This window comes from Pinus tabuliformis, chromosome 7 (assembly GCF_031772625.1).
Source record: "Pinus tabuliformis cultivar Carrire ecotype Pingquan chromosome 7, CPIR1, whole genome shotgun sequence".
NCBI lineage: Eukaryota > Viridiplantae > Streptophyta > Pinopsida > Pinales > Pinaceae > Pinus > Pinus tabuliformis.
In genome coordinates this window covers 1,561,253,814-1,561,275,767 of record NC_142293.1, presented here as the reverse complement: position 1 = coordinate 1,561,275,767, position 21,954 = coordinate 1,561,253,814, and the positions used below count along the sequence as shown (strand labels likewise).

The 21,954-nt window shown below is 34.4% G+C and overlaps 1 pseudogene; it reads right to left on the bottom strand.

The window, feature by feature from the left end:
- Positions 1–16,101: 16,101 nt before the first annotated feature.
- LOC149253990 (heat shock 70 kDa protein, mitochondrial pseudogene) lies at positions 16,102–16,506 on the bottom strand (annotated as a pseudogene).
- Positions 16,507–21,954: the final 5,448 nt, after the last annotated feature.

Genomic DNA, 21,954 nt, shown 5'->3' with positions numbered 1-21,954 from the left:
AGGGTTTTTTATATCCCCTGGTTCACACAGCTCATCCTATCCAATGAGAAATATTTCTTTCATTGTTCTTTGGCCTCATTTTACGTTTCAAAATGTAGTTACTGCTTAAATGATGCATTCCTCATTGGAATGATGGCAACAAGGCAACAAGATTACATATGGGTTATCTTAGTGCTCTGTGATTGAATGAATTAGTCACTTTGGATGTAACTGGTTTTTGCTTTAAGGGAAAAAAAATGTCCAGTACGGAATGTGCAGTGGAAATAATACCCCATTCAACAATCTATTAAAGATCGTTGGCCCAATGGGGAAGATGCCATCATTGGTTACTTACGGCTCAATCTTATTGAAATTGCAGGTGTTGCTTCCTACCTTATATTATTTTTTCTTCGTTGAGAAGTTTACTACCACCTGGGCTTTATCGACCTCACCTAGGTAGAGGAATTTTGTGTTGGTATTTAGCGTTTGAGGGGATTTTATAATTATGAGGATGAAACTCTATGATTCTGGTACTATAGAGGGATATAACGGTTAGTTGTGCATTATCGCATCAATGAATCAAAATTAGTAGAGGGTATTTTTGTAACTTATCTCTGGATGGATGTACTGCAAATGTCTGGCTATAGTGAGATAGAAAGTTCTCATTTCTGGTTATTTTTGTACAATATTTTGTTTATTAAATCAGAAGGTATTTTTTCCTTACCAATTTATACAAGATTGATAATCAAGATTTTTTCATTGTGTTTAGTATGGTTTTTGTCTAAGATCTTCTCCTTATAGCTCTGTTAATGTTGTATGTCGTGTCTTGATACATTATTTATTTTTCACGAAAATAGCTTATCTTTTTGTCTTGCTACAGGACTTTATTTTTAACGAAAATAGCTTATATTTTTGTCTTTCTACATGACTCATTAACTCACAGAGGCACTCTATTGTTAATGGGTTACCCAAGACCATCTGTGCTTAAGAAATTTTCGTATATCTTTATAACGTTCATACTCACCAACTAGATCTTCACTACTAAACATAAAAAATCTGCAGCAACTTCTGAAAATCCAAAATACCAACGATTTCATCTCCGTTTTCTACAGCCGTTGAGCAGACAGTCGATCGCCCGATCCATAGATCCTTCCTTTGCCGAACCGCTTCATTAACTCCAATCAATGCTCGTCCAGTGTAGGGTTCCAATTTAGAAAGATCGGCAAGTAGAGGAATCGTCCAGGTTTCCAGATCTGGTCATTTTTGCAGCTACAAATTCAGCAATCGGTTCAGCAACCCCTCTCTTAACGGTGCATCTGAACTTCGTGCGGGATTGGGTTTTGGATAGATGGATTCACCGAGATTTTGAGAGTCGTAGGGAGCCATTGCGTCTGGTTCGGGTTCGCTCCGAGAGATCCCACCTACCTCATGCCAATGTCAATGCCTTTTTTACCTCACACATAATTGACTTTATATAATACTCTTTCACATGAGAATTTTTTAATTAATAAAATAATAATTACTTTGAAAATAAATTTCAATTTTTGACTTATGTATATAACTCCAAATATTCTATATAAAATTTGACATATATACAATACTATGTGCTAATACTATGACTTATAATACCACATACTTAAAAAAACAACCATAATTGAATTTATATAATAGTATTGAACATGAATTTTTTTTAATTAATAAATTTAATTAAAAAAAATGTTCATAAATTTTAACTTTTGACTTATATATCACTCTAAATAGTATACTAATATTCTAGAAAATTTAGAAAAAATCATATCCATACCATTTCCTTGAATTTAAAAAAAAATTATTAAAAAAATAAAAATTTAAGAATCCAATTCCATAAAAACATATGACATCATCTTTGTTGTACATCTTTCATGTTTAGTCTTTCATGGCGGATGGTATTCGTTATACTGGTCATATCAGTAGAAAAAGGCGGGCTTCGATTTATATATATCTCACCAAACACAGGCTTTGGCGGTCTCTTCCATCTTCGATTGCGTGCTCGCTTCATAGCCTTTCATTGATTCTCCACAGCTTTGTTTTCATGCCGGATTTATCAAGTGCCGAGAGGGATCAAATCTCTGGAGATGCAAACCTCTTTTTTGAGTTAAAAACGTGAGGAAATGTTTGCACCTCGAGACATTTGATAGACCCAAAGTTAAGATGGATCTAGTGTGAGACCAAGGAAAATTTATCAAAGATATGATTAATTTTATCAATAGTATGTAAATACATGTAATATTAATATAATCATTTTAAATATGCTAAAAATGTCTGAGATTATTTGAATTTTAAATTTTCTTAGTTACCTCAGTTTGTTGAGATGATAAATATTGTTAATAACTTTAATGATGTAAAATGATGAAATAAAAAAATCAGAATGCAAAGTGACAATGTAATAGTGTTGAATGATAGAAAATGTGAATAATAAGGATGTAGTTAATTACAAATAGACTTTATTGTGATCAATCTCAAACTATTTTCTTCTACTATTCTTATTGTCACCCTTATTAGTTTTGTCATATTTTCATATCGATTATATGAAAAGGACAATTGAAATCATAAACTATTTAAATATTTAGCTCGCGTTGCTGTAGTAAACATCATACCTTGTCTCTCTTGCTCTCCAATATTAATAAGTTGAGTTACTATAACACAAAAATCAATGTACATTGCCAATAATTTTTTGTGCTTACACCGAAATCAATGAATCTAATGCAAACAATCAAATAAGATTAGAAAACAACTTCTACACTTAAATCAATTCATTTAATGTAAACAATAAAATAATATTAGAAATCAATATCTACTCTCAAATCAATGCATCTAGTGCAAAAAATCAAATAGGACTAGAAACCAACATCTACACTGAAATCAATGCATTTAGTGTAAGCAATCGAATAGGATTAGAAATCACCATCTATGTTTAAACTAATGCATTTAGTGAAAGCAATCAAATAGGATTAGAAATCATTTACATTGAAATCAATGCATCTAGTGCGAGCAATCAAATATAATTAGAAATTAATATCTACATTGAAATCAATGCATCCAGTGCATGAAATCAAATAGGATTAGAAATCACCATCTACATTAATATATATGAATTTAGTGCAAGAAATTAAATAGGATTAGAAATAATCTACATTTAAATCAATGCATCTATTGCAAGCAATCAAATATCATTAGAAATCAACATCTACACTAAAATCAATGCATCTAGTGCAAGCAATCTAATAGGATTAGAAATCGCCATCCACACTGAAATCAATGCATCAAGTGTAAGAAATCTTCTTCCCTCTCTCCCCCCTCCATATATATTTATATCTCCCCTCCATCCCTGCCTTGTCTCTCTATCTCACCCCCCCAAACAAGCACACACACACACGCTCACTCCATATTTATCAATCTCTCTATCCCTCCCTCTCTTCACCTTCTATCAATATCTCTATCTCCCTTTGTCTCTCTATATCACCCCAAAAACATACTCTCTTTCTCCAATCTATATATCTATCCCACCCTATTCCTCTTCCTCTCCCTTCTCTCCCTCTCCCCCACTTCTCTCTCTTTCCTCTTGATGTCCTCTCTCCTTCTCTCTCCATCTTCCTTATCACTCCCTCTCTCTCTCCACATTTCTCTCTCTATGTATTTCTTCTTACCTCCCTCTTTGCCCCCCTCCAACTTCATCTCTCTTTCCCTCCCTCTCTCCACTCTCACACATCCTCTCTCTTCCTTCCTCTCTCTCCCTTTCTCTCGGACCTCTCTCTCTCTCTTTAACCGCGACCTCTGTTACTGTATCCCTCCCTTTCTCATCCTCTCTCCTTTCCCCCCCCTTCTCTCCATCTCTGCTTCATTGTCTCTTTTTCTCACCACCAAACACACACTCTCTCTCCATCTCTCCCTTGTCACTCCCTCTCTCTCTCCACTTCTCACTATGTATGTCTTTCTTCTTCCCTCTCTTCGCCCCCTCGTCCAACTCCATCTCTCTATCCCTCCCTCTCTGGTACTCTCTCGCTCCCTCTCTCATCCTTCTTCTCTCTCCCTTTCTCTCCTACCTCTCTTTCTCTTCCCCCATCTCTCTCTCTCTCTCTCTCTCTCTCTCTCTCTCTCTCTCTTTTCCCTCCAATCCTCTCTCTTCCCCCATCGCTCTCCTCCTATCTCCCATCCTTCCTCTCTCTCTCTCTTTCTCTCCTACCTCCCTCTCTCTTCCCCCATCATTATCTCTCTCTCACTCTCTCCAACTAGGTTAATTTATCCGTCCCTATCTCCTTCTCCCCCCCTTCTCTCCTTCTCTCCTTCTTTGTCTCTTTATCTCACCCCTAAAAATACACACTCTCTCTCCATCTCTCCCTTGTCGCTCCTTTTCTCTCTCCACTTCTTGCTCTCTATGTCTTTATTCTTCCCTCCCTCTCTCCCCCTCCAACTCCATCTCTCTATCCCTCCCTCTCTCCTCCTCTCTCTTGTCCTTCCTCTATCTCCCTTTCTCTCCTACCTCCCTCTCTCTTCCCCCATCTCTCTCTCTCTCTCTCTCTCTCTCTCTCTCTCTCTCTCTCTCTCTCTCTCTTTCTCTACCCACCAATCCTCTCATTATCTCCCTCGCTCTCTCCTTCTCTCTCTCTCCCCTCTCCATCTTTATGTCTCCCTCTCCATCTTACCCTTCTCTACCTCTCTCACTCTTATCCTTTTCTCTCTCTTGATTCCTCCTCTCCTCTCTCCTTTAATTTATCTTCACCTCTCTCTTGTGACTCCCCCTATCTCTCCACCTCTATCACGCTATATATCCAAAGTTCATATATATATATAACAAATTTAATGTTGTATTAATTTAAAGTTATTAAATTTAATAATATTAATATTATAATATATTAATACAAATATTAGATTTAATAATAATAATAATAATAATAATAATAATAATAATAATAATAATAATAATAATACTAATAATAATAATAATAATAAACTTTTAATATTAATATTAACCGTTAATAATGTTTTTTTGCATTTGGACCATAAGATTCACCTAAATAAAACCTCTTTTTTGATTGTACATAAACATAAAGTGGATCATAGAGTAAATATAAAAAGAGGTTTATTTATATTTTTATTTATTGACCATACCTCTTTTATTTACAGTGGTATTTGGCCCATAGGCTTGGTATATAATTAGATGTTGATTTCTAATCCATTTGATATATTTCTATTTATTTACCATACCTCTTTATACCTATTTTATATTTATTTATTTATCATACCTTTTTTATAAAAATGGTATTTGGACAATGATATTTAGCCCATGGCATTAAAATGGTATTTAGCCCATAAGCTTCACCTAAATAAAACTTTTTTTGAGTTTTCGTAAATATAAAGAGGTTTATGGAGTACCTCTGGAGTAAGTATAAAAAGAGGTTTTGTTTATTTACCATACCTCAAGTTTATTTATATTTTAAATTTTTATTGTGTTTATACATAATAATAATTAGATTGATTTTTAAATCGGGCCAATATTAGATTAAAAATGTTAAATGTTAAATGTTAAACATTACATGTTAAATGTTTAGGTTTACATATTAAATATTAAAATATTTTGGAGCAAGATTTTCAATTCTTTGTATTGAATTAATCTTTTCCCTTTGATTTAAGAAATGACATTTATTTTAATAAAGAGTAAAATCGTTTAAAATTTTACTTAATTTGGAATTTTAATGTGGTAATTTTTTTGTTGAAGGCAAATTTATGATCCAAACAAATTCACATATATGATAAAGGAATTACTAAAAGCATGACATAATTTACTGTCCATTCAAATACATAGCTATATTTTAATAAATAATCTTAGTCCATTGATAAGATTAAAAAGCTATATATAATTTAAAATGTGCCGACATTAGCTAAAAATATTTTTATTATTTTTTGAGAATGTGACATACTTACACATCGGGGTCACACTGGGTTGTAGAATGCACCTCTTGGCGCAACAAGGGATCAGATTACAAGTGAGAAGTCAATTGATGCACTTCGAAGCCATTTTTTAATCTCATCTTCATATTTAATATGACCTATTTCCTGATATGTTGTCTAATTATTTTAGGCTTGAAAACAAATTTTCGTTGAATCATATTTTTACTCCGAAATGCTTTTTCTTTATGACGTTGGCTGGGAAAACACTGTTTAGCCCAACCAATCCCCTCACTCCATTTTCGTCATTTTATTCCATCAAAATTTAACATGCCAGATTTCTCCTATTGTAGTATGACTGCCTTGCCTACTTTGGAAATAATTCGAGTTATCGGCATAGTAAAGTCCAGTATGAAAGCGAGAAAGTTGCTTCTATTGAAGGAAAAAAACGATTTCAGAGTCTAATTATGGCACCTCCATTCAAATCTCTTTCTCCTGCTCTGGACAGGCCCAAGACTGCCTTCACAAGCCCAGGAAATGGCAATGGCCTCTGAAAGAGATTCAATGTTAATGTGCATCCCAAGGCTCCTGCGAAGAATCTTCGCGTCTCCACTTGGACTAATAGCCCTACAAAGTATCCTCAGAGAGCACCGTATTTGTTCAAGGATTCATATTCTAGGCAATCGGAGGAGATCAAAGAGAACAATGGGATTGATGACATCCGGCCTCATAAATCTGCAAGCCTAAGGTCGCCTACACCCAAAGGCATGAAATTCTTCATGGCCCCAATGTTTTCAGCTGCTTCCAAGGTTTTTGAATCCAGAAAGAGGATTTTTATGGAGGAAAATGAGACTATTGGGCATACAACTTCTTCAACGCAATCACCGAGCAAAGTCCTGGTGGAATCGCCCTCAATGTTGAAGCCCCAAAATTCGGCCCTATATGAGCTTATGGTGGAAGGTAGCCCCCATGTTAGAGCGTGAAGAAGTTTAAGTGGATTGTATGGAGGTGGACGAGGTTCAATCCACGCCACAGCCTAAAAGCAAAGCCTGCAAGGTTCTTTTTGAAGCTGGGGTTGTTTCCAATCCCAACAAGGAAAAGGAACCTAACCTTGAATTAAGTGAGGAAGGTGAGTCATTAGCTTTTTTGGCTCAGTTTCCTGATCCTGGAGATGAGCCCACAATCCTTCCACCCTATATTCCTATGATTAATTATCTATCTCTGTGTCCTCAATTTCTCTGTTATCGTCCAGAAAGAGACCTAGAGTTGGACGTTTTGGGACTAGCTTGTGGGGACCATGGGTTTTTTGAATTTGGATCAGAAAGTGGACTTACCAATGTCACAGAGATTAAGAAATATAGTCTGTGGGAGACCAAATGGATTTTGTAGGTTTATCCACTGATTGTAAATAAATCCATGAGGTTGAAGAAAAAGAAATAGCATTAGTTGATAATTCTAAAGAAAATCCCTGCAACACTAGTGGTGTCGCCTTTCAACCCAGGTTGAAATTTTTTGAAAAAGAGTAGGCAATGTATGATGATGAAGATGAAGATGAGAAGGAGAAGCCTTCTGGATGGTTGAAAATGTCATTTTCGTTTGTGTTTGTTTTGATGTCTGCTTCAGTTTCTTTGTTGGGATCCGGAAGCCTTGATCTTTTGCCACCATCTCTGTAAAACAATACATTGGCTACTGGTGAGTTTGATGCCTCGGTAGTGAATGTTGTTAAAGACGTAGAAGTATTTTGGAGACGTGATTCTATCAAAGATATGAAGCATTATCTTTTATAGTATTCAAGGATAAAATTTGATGTTATTATAGAGAATGTTAAGTTCTAGGTTGATTCATCCTTAACCAAGCTAAAGGCACTAACAAATTCTATGATGGAAAGAATAATGGAGAATGCCTTTGAGAATACCCATAGAAGTGGTATTGAAGGAATGGGTAATCATCATGGCTTGGAAACTATTGTAGAAAGGGACATCAAGGACCATAACCTTTCCTCCGATTAAACCTTACTGGAGAAGGGGAGTAGCATAGAGGCCACTCTGAAGTGATTTGATTAGTTTGTTTCCTCTTCAGTTCATAATGAACAGTCCACCCAAACAGTCAATGCAAGGGAGGGAGAGAATGCTCTAGAGGAGAATATTAAGCTTGAATTTGATCTTCACAGTGCATCTAAGAACCCATCATCCTCTAGAATGCAAGAAAAAGATAATAAAGTTAGAGCACATGAACATGGAGACTTCATGCCATTATCTTCTCCAGAAATCCTTCCTCGTTTAGACATACCTTTATCCTCCTACTATGACATAGATGATGAAAATGATATATATGGTAGAGAAAAGGGTTTTGAGGAATCTATGTTCTCATGTTCTTCATATAGAATAGATATATTTGTTGCTTTTGAGGAATCTTTGCCTATGGTTTGTTCTGAAGAAGCAGGTAATATCAATGAACATGCCTCTGAAGTAGCAAACATTGATGAGATTCCTGAAACTACTGTCCTTCCTAACAATGACTAGAATTTTGTATGAGTTGTCGGTGAAGATTCAGAAGTCAGTGAACTTTTCGATCCTTTGGTTTCACAGAGAAACTCAAAAGTAAAGTGAGAATCTGAGGCATTAGACATGGACAACCAAAAACTTGATAATGTGATTGTTGAAGATGAAAGTTACTGTGCTTCTCCTTCAAATGTAGATGGTGAGTACCTTGTGAAGGAATTTCAATTCATAGAGAGGATTGACTCTATGATTTCCCAAGTTGAAAAAAGAGAACTTAAAGAATCTCCTTCATCTGCTACAAAAGACTTCATTGTTTCTAGAGTCAATGCTTCCACCCTTCCAAAGAACGCAGTAAGAGAGCTTATGCCTCGTGCAACTATAGGTTTGTCAATTCTAGTAGCTACTACATTAGCTGTTATTTATTTTGTTTCTGCCTCTAGGAGAAATTCTAAGATCTCTAGTGAAGTTGGAGGGAAATCAGTTAAAGCAATGAAAGAACCACGATACATTTACCACTCCCCATATTCTAGGGTGCACTTTATATCATCCCGGTGAAAGAGGATAGAGAAGCGAGTAAATTCCGGGCTTTCTCCGCCGCATGTGGAATTACTTGTAGAGTATTTTCCAGCAAAGATGAGCAGCTCAGATATAAGTATAGTCAGTAGAGCAAGTGCATATGACACTATTTCTCAGACATATGAAAGGAGGTCAAGAATAGGAAACGACATTTCCTCTACAACTGATCAAGAATGTGCAGTTACACCAAACTTTTCCACAGACTCACCTTCTTATGAAAGCTTTATAACTTATGTGGACATCATCCGAAAGGAGGGTAGTTGAGATGAGGAGCATAGTGTGGTCACACCGGTGAGAAGATCTAGTAGAATCCTCAAGCAAGCAACATCTCCTCTATGATGTGAAGATGAAAAAAAGAGGGTTTTTTATATCCCCTCGTTCACACGGCTCATCCTATCCAATAAGCAATATTTCTTTCATTGTTCTTGGGCCTCATTTTACGTTTCAAAATGTATTTACTGCTTAACTGATGCATTCCTCATTGCAATGATGGCAACAAGGCAACAAGATTTCATATGGGTTGTCTTAGTGCTCTGTGATTGAATGAATTAGTTACTTTGTATGTGACTGGTTTTTGCTTTAAGGGAAAAAAAATGTCCAGTACGGAATGTGCAGTGGAAACAATACCCCATTCAACAATCTACCAAAGATCATTGGCCCAATGGGGAAGATGCCATCATTGGTTACTTACGGCTCAATCTCATTGAACTTGCAGGTGTTGCTTCCTACCTTATACTATTTTTTCTTCGTTGAGAAGTTTACTACCACCTCGGCTTTATCGGGCTCATCTAGGTAGAGGAATTTTGTGTTGGTATTTAGCGTTTGAGGGGATTTTATAATTATGAGGATGAAACTCTATGATTCTCGTACTAGAGAGGGATATAACGGTTAGTTGTGCATTATCGCATCAATGAATCAAAATTAGTAGAGGGTCTTTTTATAACTTATCTTTGGATGGATGTATTGCAAATGTTTGGCTATACTGAGATAGAAAGTTCTCATTTCTGGTTATTTTTGTACAATATTTTGTTTATTAAATAAGAAGGTATTTTTTCCTTACCAATTTATACAAGATTGAAAATCGAGATTTTTTCATTGTGTTTAGTATGGTTTTTGTCTTAGATCTTCTCCTTATAACTCTGTTAATGTTGTATGTGGTGTCTTGATACATTATTTATTTTTCACGAAAATAGCTTATCTTTTTTGTCTTGCTACAGGACTTTATTTTTAATGAAAATAGCTTATATTTTTATCTTTCTACATGACTCATTAACTCACAGAGGCACTCTATTATTAATGGGTTACCCAAGACCATCTGTGCTTAAGAAATTTTCCTATATCTTTATAAAATTCATACTCACCAGCAAGATCTTCACTACTAAACATAAATGATGTTGCGTGTTGAGAAAATTATTACATTTTATATTTTATATGTAATAATTTCCTCTTAACTTTCACTAAGGGAAAATAATAAAATTATTTAAACAAAAGTATCATCCCTATCCTTCACCAACCAATGAATCAAGTTCCACAATAAAAAAATCAATATATAAAATGATCATAGTCGACCTTCCCTATGATTCACTCATTTACATTCATAGCTAATGACGTAAGGGAAACAAACCCTTACTTTCTAGATTATTTTTCTATGTCGTTTTAAATTTAGTGCCAAAGAATTTATCACTCTACCATTGACGCAACTTGCTTTCACATGCACACGCAAAATTGAGTAATCTCCGAGCAGGCACTTGTAAGATTCTCAACCACCAATTCATATTTAATTTTTGTATAAACATATATTTTAAGAAAGGTACGATACATGCATTTTATTAAATCGCCATTTTATATTAAGGTGTTGTGGTGTAGTCGTTTATGACGTCAATCTTCTTATTACACTAGCACACTAATAATTTAGTGAAATATTAAAACTATTTTATTTACAAATTTTAATTAGAAATATTATAACATTATAAGTATAGGATACTTTTTTAAATAACAATTTTCATTTTTGGGAAAATATATATATATAAATAAATAAAATTGAGAGAGAGTATTTCAATTTTTAAATATATGATAATATTAAAAATATGTGGAATCACGTCGATGCTTGGATGAGTTAAGTTGGATTTTGAGTTAATCGCATGAACACGGAGTTATTCCGTTGATGTTGGCGTGCTCGTCAAATTTATAACTTGAAAGGCTTTCCCTTCTAACTTGGCAAGATTAATCTTAATTAAGATATCTTTAATTAATGAAGGCTTTTTAAATGGTTCCACTCCAAACTTTTATTTACAGATCACGGTAATACAAGCGATAAACAATATAGTGAGAGTAGCCAGGCATGGAAAACTCAGGTATGTGGATAATTGGAATATTTTTATACTTATTAACTAATAAGGCCAATTATACCTCTTAGAAGATTTTGATGAAGAAAACCAAAAAAAATGATATAGTCTAACAAGACGCTGATGATGGACAGAAGGTGATAGTATAATCGGCATGGGTGCAATTGACAACGCTAGAGGCCCCTAATGGTGGACAAAAGGTGATGGTATAATCGACATGGCTTCAGTTGACAAGGCTAGGGCATCATCATCGTCGATCACATAGATATAATCAAGCGTCTCTCGCGTTCTCGAATCCTGGAAAGTAATATAACAATCAATACACGATCATGAGATACATGAGAAGGAAAAGAAGCATTGGGATAATAAATTTATATATTACTATGTGCTTTAGGGTCGGATTCCAATTCCATGCCGACTGAGAAGCTATCAGCAAATGTATAAATGTGGCCATTGAATTGGGTATTGAGTTGATTCACTATAGTCCTTAACTATGAGTTAAACAAGATTGAGGCATCGCATTGTAGAGTGGGATCACACTCGCCATTTCAACTTCCCGTGACCTGCTCTGCAGGAGAACATCCCATAGGCCCCACACCCGTCACCATAATCCTCCACACTCCCAACTAGTGCAGTGTCTGCGTCTAAACTTCCCAATTACATAACACTCATAAAATACCTTCAAATTTTTCAAAAGTGTTGTTTTCTTTTTAAATGTTCATAACTGTCTAAAAAATAAAACTACTACCAATCCAAAATTTATCTGCTATATAAACACAACACCGATTAAAACACACATATAATTAACAATTACCACCAATTGATTTTTATATTCTAAAATGATAAATTGAGTGTAAGCGGGCAAAAATTATGCAATTGCTTGCGGCATTCTAATAATATGTACTTGTATACAATATTAGACCCATCTAAATCAATACTTTTCCATTCTCATGTTTGGGATCAAATGAATGAAAATTATAGATATAATCTAATCATACAAGTTGTGGGGCAAGCGACTTGTAAACTCGTTTTCTTTAATTAAAATTAAAAATTAATTTATTTTAACTTAAATTTAGTTTAAGCTAAAATAAATTAATTTATTTTTTCCAAAAGAATGAATTATGATTTCAATTAATTGAAATCGATGTATTTATTTAAATATAATATATTTGTTAATTCTTTTAAAAATGAAAGCGGTAGGATTTATGATGAGAATGGAAAGCTGTCAGATTTATGATGATGAGTTGTACGTTTTCATTCAGAACGCAAACTCTCTAGATACACTGCCACTCAAAATCAAGTCGCGAATTTCAATTGTATTATTTCTTTCGATTAAACTCCTTCAACGAGTGTCATTATTTGACTTGTTATATTCGGGGTCATCCATAAGTCTACATTTCCCCACTAGATAAGTGTGTCATTTCTTTCCATTGTTATCCATCAGGACTACATTAGCCCGCAAAATTCCACTTTGGATGGCAGCACCCATTGTTATAGCCTCGTCTGGATTAACACATTTACTTGGCGTTTTTCCAAAAATATCAACAACAATCTCTTGAACCCTTGGCACCGGGTACATCCCTCCCATAAGAATAACTTCATCCAATTCCAATGTGGTAATCCATGCTTGTTTTTTACGACTCTTGGAAGGGATTCTTGTTCTCTCGATTAAGTGATCTGCTAAGATTTCAAACTTCAAATGAGTTAATGTAACATTCAAATGCTTTATACTCGTGATAAATGGTAGATTAATCTATCAACTCCACAACTCCACCTTCGCCTTTGTAAGGCTAGCTTATCCTAGGATAAGTCATTTTTTTTTTTTTTTGTCTTTTTGAGCTCAACAAATAAACACTGGAGCAGAGCATTATCAAAATCCTCACCCCCAAAAAATTATCACCATTTTTGGCCTTTACCTATAATAAAAAGCTAACAAGGTTACAATAATTTGCGTGATAAAGTAGAGAATGAGAAGAAATAAATAATGAAGGTAAAATAACTTAACATCTCATGGGAAGGAACATGCCTCGAATACACCATTGGATATTTCAAGCATTGTTACATCAAAAGTACTCCCACTAAGATTCAACACAACAACTAGGCCCTCCTTCTCATTCATGCCATAAGAAAGGGTTGTTAAAGTAGGCTTATTGCTAATTCTTTTTACATCCAATCTTGTAATTTTACCAAGATATTTCGTTGCTCAGCACTAAGCATCACTAAAATAGAAAGACATAGTAATGACTACATTCTAGACAATATTTCCAAGGTAACCCTCGACAATTTTTTCCTAAGAAAAACTAGGTGCAGAGATGAATGTAGACTAGGTGTAGGGATGAATGTAGACTCATGCACAATGCAAAATTGAAGAGCTACGGTGAAAACAAATGGAAAAAATAGAGCACATGTGTCTTCTATGTGATGAACAATCCTTTTCATAAAATAGTTATTTAGTTATTTGACTATTGTGCACTTATTGCCTTTCCATTGAAACTGTATGGTGCACTATATGATGTTTGTGTTGATACATACGTGTCTTCTACGTGATGAACAATCATTTTCATAAAATAGTTATCTGATTATTTGACTATTATGTACTTATTATGTACTTATTGCCTTTGCGTTGAAACTGTATGCTGCACTATATGATGTTCGTGTTGATAAATTTTATTATTCTCTTTTTAGCTTTTGTCTTTGTTGTCATACTCAATATTCTCCTAAAAGTCCTAAATTCCTTATATAAAATATAAAAAAAATAATATATATATATATATATATATATATATATATATATATATATATATATATATATATAAATATATATTACTAAAAAAACTAAATATTATTTTTTGGTTTTAAGGGAATGAAAAATAGAAAATTAAAATATTAAAAATTATTTTTCCTTAACCTGAGTGATAAGTGAGAAATTTAAATAAAAAAATGGAAATTAAATATTAAAATATTAAAGAAAATAATTAAGATAATTTTAATTAGGGAAACAAAATAAATTTATAGTATTTTTATTTTAAAAAAATCAATTAATACTACTACATTATTATTAATTTTGTATTGTGTATTTTAAACTGTATATAAAATATACATAGTAACAAGGGGCTTACCATATGAAAAATCAAATCTTTTTCTTTTAATTTAAAATTAAAATTAGATTATTATTAATAAATTATTTAGGAGATATAAAACTCAAGCTAGAAAATAATACTATAACAATTTATAGTCTATAATCCAAACACATTTCATCAATAGAAAATAACAAGATAGAAAAAAATACAACTAACAAAAAGAATAGAGACTAGTGGAAGATGATTTTTGCTCGAGAGCAATATCTAGAGTTACCTCCTCCGTTGTTGATGTTTTCAATGGATATTCTTAAATTTTAAATAGGATTTGTTAAATTGTCATGGGCTAATACCATGGCTTATTAATACTAATGCCCCAAAAAACCCATAACTCACTTGTTTATATGTCATTTTTTAATTAATCAATTTAATTAAAAGGGAAAAAAATAACACATAATGATTTTGGAGATAAATCTCAAGATTTATTTTGTGTATATTGTTATTAGTATTCTAGAATATTCCTTGGAGGTTAAGTCCTTCCACCTAACACAACCATATAAATTAAGCGGTTGGTAAATTCCCATAGACATTAATCTATAATAGGTAACAAAAAACTTATTACATGACAAATCTCACATTGCTAAAATTAAAAAAATCATAAAACTAATTAAATTATAGCTTTATTATTATACAACTTGAGTGGCCTAATGGTTAAGAGCATGTGTTTCCTAGTAAGAGGTCACAACCAGAGGGGGCTAGAGTATGTATGCCTTCGAAGACTTTAGCAGTTAAGGGAGGTTCATCCCTTGTCCCACAAACAAGGGACTCTCATACACCAATTTGGTCTCTGGACGTGACATTAAAATCAAATATATTATTACTAACAATTACACCAGATGTTACAAATGAAACACCGTAAGGAATAAATTCGAGAAGAATAACATGAGCTTGAACACCTACTAATTCTACACCTTAAATGCCCACTATGTTGCAAGAATGAAACCTTGAAGCACTTGTTTTAGTTTTGAAAATATGCTCATTTTAAGGTTAGCCCCTCCATGCTCTCATCTAATATTCCCTCAAATATTTCCGTATTGGGAGATTCTCTACCCTGGGCCATATATTTTCACACAACACAACACTAGATTAGAATTGGTATCTTATATCTTTGGAACACAACAAACATATGTGTATCAAGTGATTTTTAGCATATTGTTGATGTACTTAACAAGAAGGGTCTCTCATTTGTGCACATTTGAGTTTGCATATCCAAGCAAAAATGTGGAGGGGAGGATGGAAATAATCCACTTACATGAGTTAATGGACTACTAGATAATGCACAATAAACAAAGTGTCACCTCAAGGATATTTTCTAGCACACTACACACTCTCAACCTTCAAGCAACAACATCAAAATAAGGAAGTCAAGTTGTAAGAGAGTGTCAAGAGAAGCAAAGGCATTGACCCGCAACAAGAACCCTAAAGTGGTCTCTCACTTCGACAAATTTCCTACTATTGCTCTATCCATCATGATGAACCCACATATGACAATTATGGATAGCTGATACTAAGCCCACAACTAAAGGTTTGCGGCCTCCTCCCAATGATGAAGACTCTCCTCCTTGAATGGGTTTAATTCTTGTAACATCATGGTCTATCTACTGAGTTTGACCATCTGCATTTGATAATATATGACTCTTATTCATTGGGATTGTTATATTTCTGCTTATTAACCTTGCGAAAACCGCGTCGTGTTTCTAATCTAAGAGAAAGTGGAGTCACATCCAGTATAAGAAGTTCCCTTACATTAGCCTGCAAAATTCCACTTTGGATGGCAGCACCCATTGTTATAGCCTCATCTGGATTAACACATTTACTTGGCGTATTTCCAAAAATCTGAACAACAATCTCTTGAACCCTTGGCACCGGGTACATTCCTCCCATAAGAATAACTTCATCCAAATCCAATGTCGTAATCCCTGCTTTTTTTTTACAACTCTTGGAAGGGATTCTTGTTCTCTCGATTAAGTGGTTTGCTAAGATTTCAAACTTCAAATGAGTTAATGTAACATTCAAATGCTCTATACTAGATGCATCTTCCATGATAAATGGTAGATTAATCTATCTAAGAAGAATATGACAACTCCACCTTCGGCTTCTCTGCAGCCTCTTGAAGCCTTTGTAAGGCTATCTTATCCTAGAATAAGTAATTTTTTGTCTTTTTGAACTCAACAACTAAATACTCAAGGAGAGCATTATCAAAATCCTCACTCGCCAAAAAAGTATCACCATTTTTGGCCTTGACTTGCAAGAAAAAGCTAACAAGGTTACAATAATTTGTGTGAAAAAGTAGAGAAGGAGAAGAAATAAATAATCAATGTAAAATAACCTAACATCTCAAGGGAAGAACATGCCTCGAATACACCATTGGATATTTCAAGCATTGTTACATCGAAAGTACCCCCACTAAGATTAAACATAGCAACTAGGCCCTCCTTCTCATTCATGCCATAAGAAAGGGTTGTTAGAGTAGGCTTATTGCTAATTCTTTTTACATCCAATCCTGTAATTTTACCAACATATTTCGTTGCTTAGCACTAAGCATCACTAAAATAGAGAGGCATAGTAATGATTGCACTCTAGACAATATTTCCAAGGTAACCCTCTACAATTTTTTTTCCCAAGTCAAGAAAAACTAGGTGTAGAGATAAATGTAGACTAATGCACAATGCAAAATTGAAGAGATACGTTGAAAACAAATGGAAAAAATAGAGCACACGTGTCTTCTATGTGATGAACAATCCTTTTCATAAAATAGTTATCTATTTATTTGACTATTGTGCACTTATTGCCTTTGCGTTGAAACTATATGTTGCACTATATGATGTCTGTGTTGATCCATACTATTGTATTTATGCTTTTCCATATGAATGTTTCGCTACCTCACTTTCTGATCACAGGCCACCCACAACCATACTTAGACTTTTCAATGTTCATGGCTGCTACGTACATCAAAATTCCTATTCAAAAGATTATTTGGTAAATAAATCCCAACATTTGTATATATGTGATGCTATAGAATAAGCTATCAAGATTAGCATGTATCTTGCTAAATAGTACAAATCCGTTTGCCCAACAGGGAAAAAATCATTCAATCATGATTATTACTCTGTCTTAATATTGATAATATGTTACAATCATTCACATGATATGTACAAATGCCCATCCGATACAAAACAAAATCCTAATGTCTTATACCAATACCAAAATAGATAGTAGCTTAACATTCACATGATACATGCAAATATCGCATTCCATACTCCATCTTAGTATCAATCATTATTTACGATCAAATATAGTTTGAACACTTTGTAAAGTTAAAAAAACAAATCCATTGTTGCCCTACCAGTAGCTTACAGGTAGTTAGAACATTTTTGGGATGTACCTATTGCATCCATGAGGAATAAAGATGAAGCAAAAAGTGGAAGTTAGCAACTCCATAATAACATATAATTAATGCTTTACTATGACCCAATTTAGATACATATAAAGATTTGTCATGTCCAATTCTAGTCATCTATCCCTAAAACTTTGTTGAATGTTACAATGATCTTTTTCAATCAATGACATGAACCAATTTCATTACAATATCATGGGTAGCATACCTCAGAACCAAAATCGCATGTAGAACACATAAAGCATAACTAAAACATATGTTCTTGTGGATGTAAGGGAATGGCATAAAACCCATAGGTTCCCTAAAAATTTCCACTATAGTCTTCTTAAATTGAAGAGAAAAACCCCAACAAAGGAACCAAATTGAAAACTCAAAGCAAGATTTTTGAAGCAACCACCCATTGAAGAAGCAAATTATTACATCATTGTGCATTAGTTGTAAAGTTGATGAAATAATGTTTTGTTCAGTGATTCAACAATGGCCCATTAAATTTGACATCCCTACTAGATTTCATCAACACAACAAGTCACCCATCATTGAATTGGATTCATATCAATTAAGTCATATCACAAAAACCTAGTTTTGATTCATATCTTCATATTAGTCAAGTCATGTTAGTATGAACTAATTTTTATTGGATGGTTTAAATTGATAACAAATTTAACTAACCATTTGGAATTTACATAAAAGAGAATCTCCACAAACAAATACAATGAAGAATTCAAGCAATCTTTCAGGGTAGATCCACTCATTTGATAAAAAACATGGATAATACACAAGAAGTTCAATTATAAGCCATGTTTAACAAGTGAAACTAAATAGTTAGTTTCCTAGAAAAATGGAAGTCCTAATCTGTATTAAGGTTACAATTCTATATAGGCAGTACTACCCATTTGGAGAATGTGTCAAACATTAGCCAGTACAATAAATATATCTTGCAATTACAGACATCACGTATATATCAATTCATGTATCCTCTAAAATATACAAAGTTGACACCACATCAAAATTTCCTTCTCATTCCTCACTGAATATAAGCATTCTACTCCATACGTTCAAAAAAATACAAAATTATCTAATCCACTGGGTTGCGATAGCCTGTGCTTAGCCTATAGCGCATGAAAAACATAAACACAAAGCTTCACTAGTGAAGCAGAATAAGTTTTCTGAATTTCATATCTAGGAAGTGGTACTATAAATAAATATGTCGAATAAGCTCGCAATGGTTCTATTAGTACATGTGACGATTAATTTTAAATCACATTTTGGATAACCTGCTAAAATTCCTCAGGGTTCCAAAATCATTTGTAAGTACACCATCACAACGAGCAACTGATTCAGATAATGAGTATTACAATCAGTCCAATGTTCTGGAAAAACGATTGGCTTTTACAATCTTTGATATCCAAGAGGAATGGATGAGATTGAGTTACTGAAAGCACCTTGCCAATTTTATTGGATGCTCATTCTTGAGGATAGTGACAAGATACATAGCTTGAACCAAAACAACACATGATTTAACCAGTCAGGCCCTCATTTTAATAGTTTATATTGAAAATTTTAGTGACCTGCACACTAGTATCTTCATGGCGATTTTGGTTTAAAAATTTGAACTATACATTATGAGGGTGATTATAGTGCATAAATTGGAATATAGAAGAATACTTCCATGTCCAATTCCCAATATATGGAAATTTAATGTATGGAATCATATTAAGTATGAGGCACAAAAACAAATAATGCATCATACTTTTCATGTAGCCAAAAAAAAGGAAAAATTAAAGGAAGACATTCCCTAGAAGATAAAATGAGTGGAATAATCCTTACCTGGATCGGTAAATGTGACCATACTAGTGCCTTTGAAATCACAATTCTAGTAGTTTCTACTGTGAATCTGATAGTAACTATTCATTGTATATGAAGCATGGGCATGAACAATATTTGGATTATAGTAAGGTCCACCTTGACGAATTGAAGCACGATTTTCACTACCCGTCCCACAAGAAAAATCAAAAGACTCTTGAGGAACAGATGGATCAGAACTTGGTTTGGCAATGCAATAAAAAACACTGCCAAGACCTCCCCTTGAACCTTTTGGTGGTCTTGAGAATAAATAAATCATGTTAGGTGGTGGGCTTGCAGGAGGAAAATATGGTGGAGGAGGAGATGCACACCAACCACAACTAAAATCTACATCATATAATTTTGAACCATCCGGGTTTAGCAGCCCAAAGTTCCTCTCAGTGGTTGGCCCTAGTTTATGGTTCTCATTAAAAAGTGCAAAAATGAAGGTATCTATGACTCTATATGCCTCATTGGAGTTCCTTCATTGGAAGTAACATGTTTGATGACTCTGGTGTTATAATTTCTAGCATTCTTAGGATTCAATCCTATATCATCTGGGTCTCCTTTGGAAGGCCAACCAGTCTCAGAGACAGTTACAGGGATAGTGTCATTGTGAACCAAAGCAACCATAATAGAGTAAATGGAATGAATTTGAGCATCTAGCATATTTTTATAGGTGAACCCTTTTGGATCTAAAACCCGTAAAGACTACCCAAACATCACATAGTCCATTGAAACTTCTTTGGGATTGTCTTTGTTTGCAAAATAAGGATATGAATTCGACATGAATAGAACACCTATATCATCCAAGAATTGGAGGGGAGGATTCATAATTGGTAGCAAACTAGTAGCAAATGTGGAGGTCTAAGGAGGAAAGGAACTTGAAAGGATAGCCATATGGTGTGGAGTAGATACCTTAATATTGTCATCAAGGCGTAAAAAAACCAAACTAGAATGAATGTTCTGTATTGCAAGCACTAATTCAGAGTCTAATGACCCATAACTATTTGTAAGGACCTCATTCCCTACGGTTATATATATCGCACCAAACACTCGCTTTGTCGTCTTCCCCATCTCGAAACAAGTCTGCAACGGACTACATCCTGCTCTGTTGATCTTCGATTGTGTGCTTGTGTAACAGTTTTTCATTGATTCTCGATACCTTTGTTTTCATGGTTGCTTTGAATATGAAGGTCACCAGAAAGCCATTTGTCCTTGTTATTCCTTCCGTGCCTACTCTGAAAGGGTTGCTATACCTTTCCAATATAGATGATCAACTGTCTTTCAGATTTCATATTCCCGTTGTCCAATTCTATCGCTTCAATCCGTCGAAAAAAAGTGAGGATACCGCCAAAGTTATCAGAGAAGCGCTGGTGAACGTTTTGGTATTTTAATATCCTTTTGCTGGAAGATTGAGAGAAGCGCCCTTCGATAAGCTCCTCGTGAACTGCACCAGCGAAGGCGTGTTGTTTGTAGAAGCTGATGCCGATGTTTCCATGGAGGAATTCAGAGACGTGCACCCGCCCTCCCCTACTTGGCTGATCTGCCGCATGATGTGCCGGGCTCAGAAACTATTACCAATTCTCACTCATGCTTTGATGAACTCAATTCATATTCCAATCTAAATTATGTAACGCGGTTGAGATGCAGAGGGTTCATTTTTGCCCTTCGTTTGAATCACACCATGAGCGACGCGCTTGGCCTCGTTTAGTTCTTGAAAGCTCTCGGTCAAATGGTGAGGGAAGCTGCGAGCCCTTCGGTTCATCCAATCTGGGAAAGAGAAATCCTCTGACGCCGGACGAATCCCACAGTTAATTTATTAAATATTGTACATCCATAGAATCCCATTCATTTTAGGCCAGGAGAAACCTAATCCTTGCCATCAACAACATTTCTCGCACAACCTACAACACCACAAAGCAGTAAGGCTGCAAATCCATTAAATAAGAAAACAAATCAATATTACAAAAATCATTGAACGTGAGTTCAACAAACCAAGCATATAAATAAGTGGGAAGCTGAATTGAATTCATACCATCCTTCAATGAATCCTTTCTCTTCTTCTCGTCTGCATTTTGATAGGGACTTCGACATATTGAGGCTAAGGAACTTGAGTAGGGTTAAGTGATAACCACTCCAAAAATGAGTCGCTTTAAATGAAAACTATCTATAATTATCAAGTAATGAAACAATTGATGAAATTAAGAGAAGAGGATAGGAACTTAGAGTTTCTTATTTTTTAGAATTGA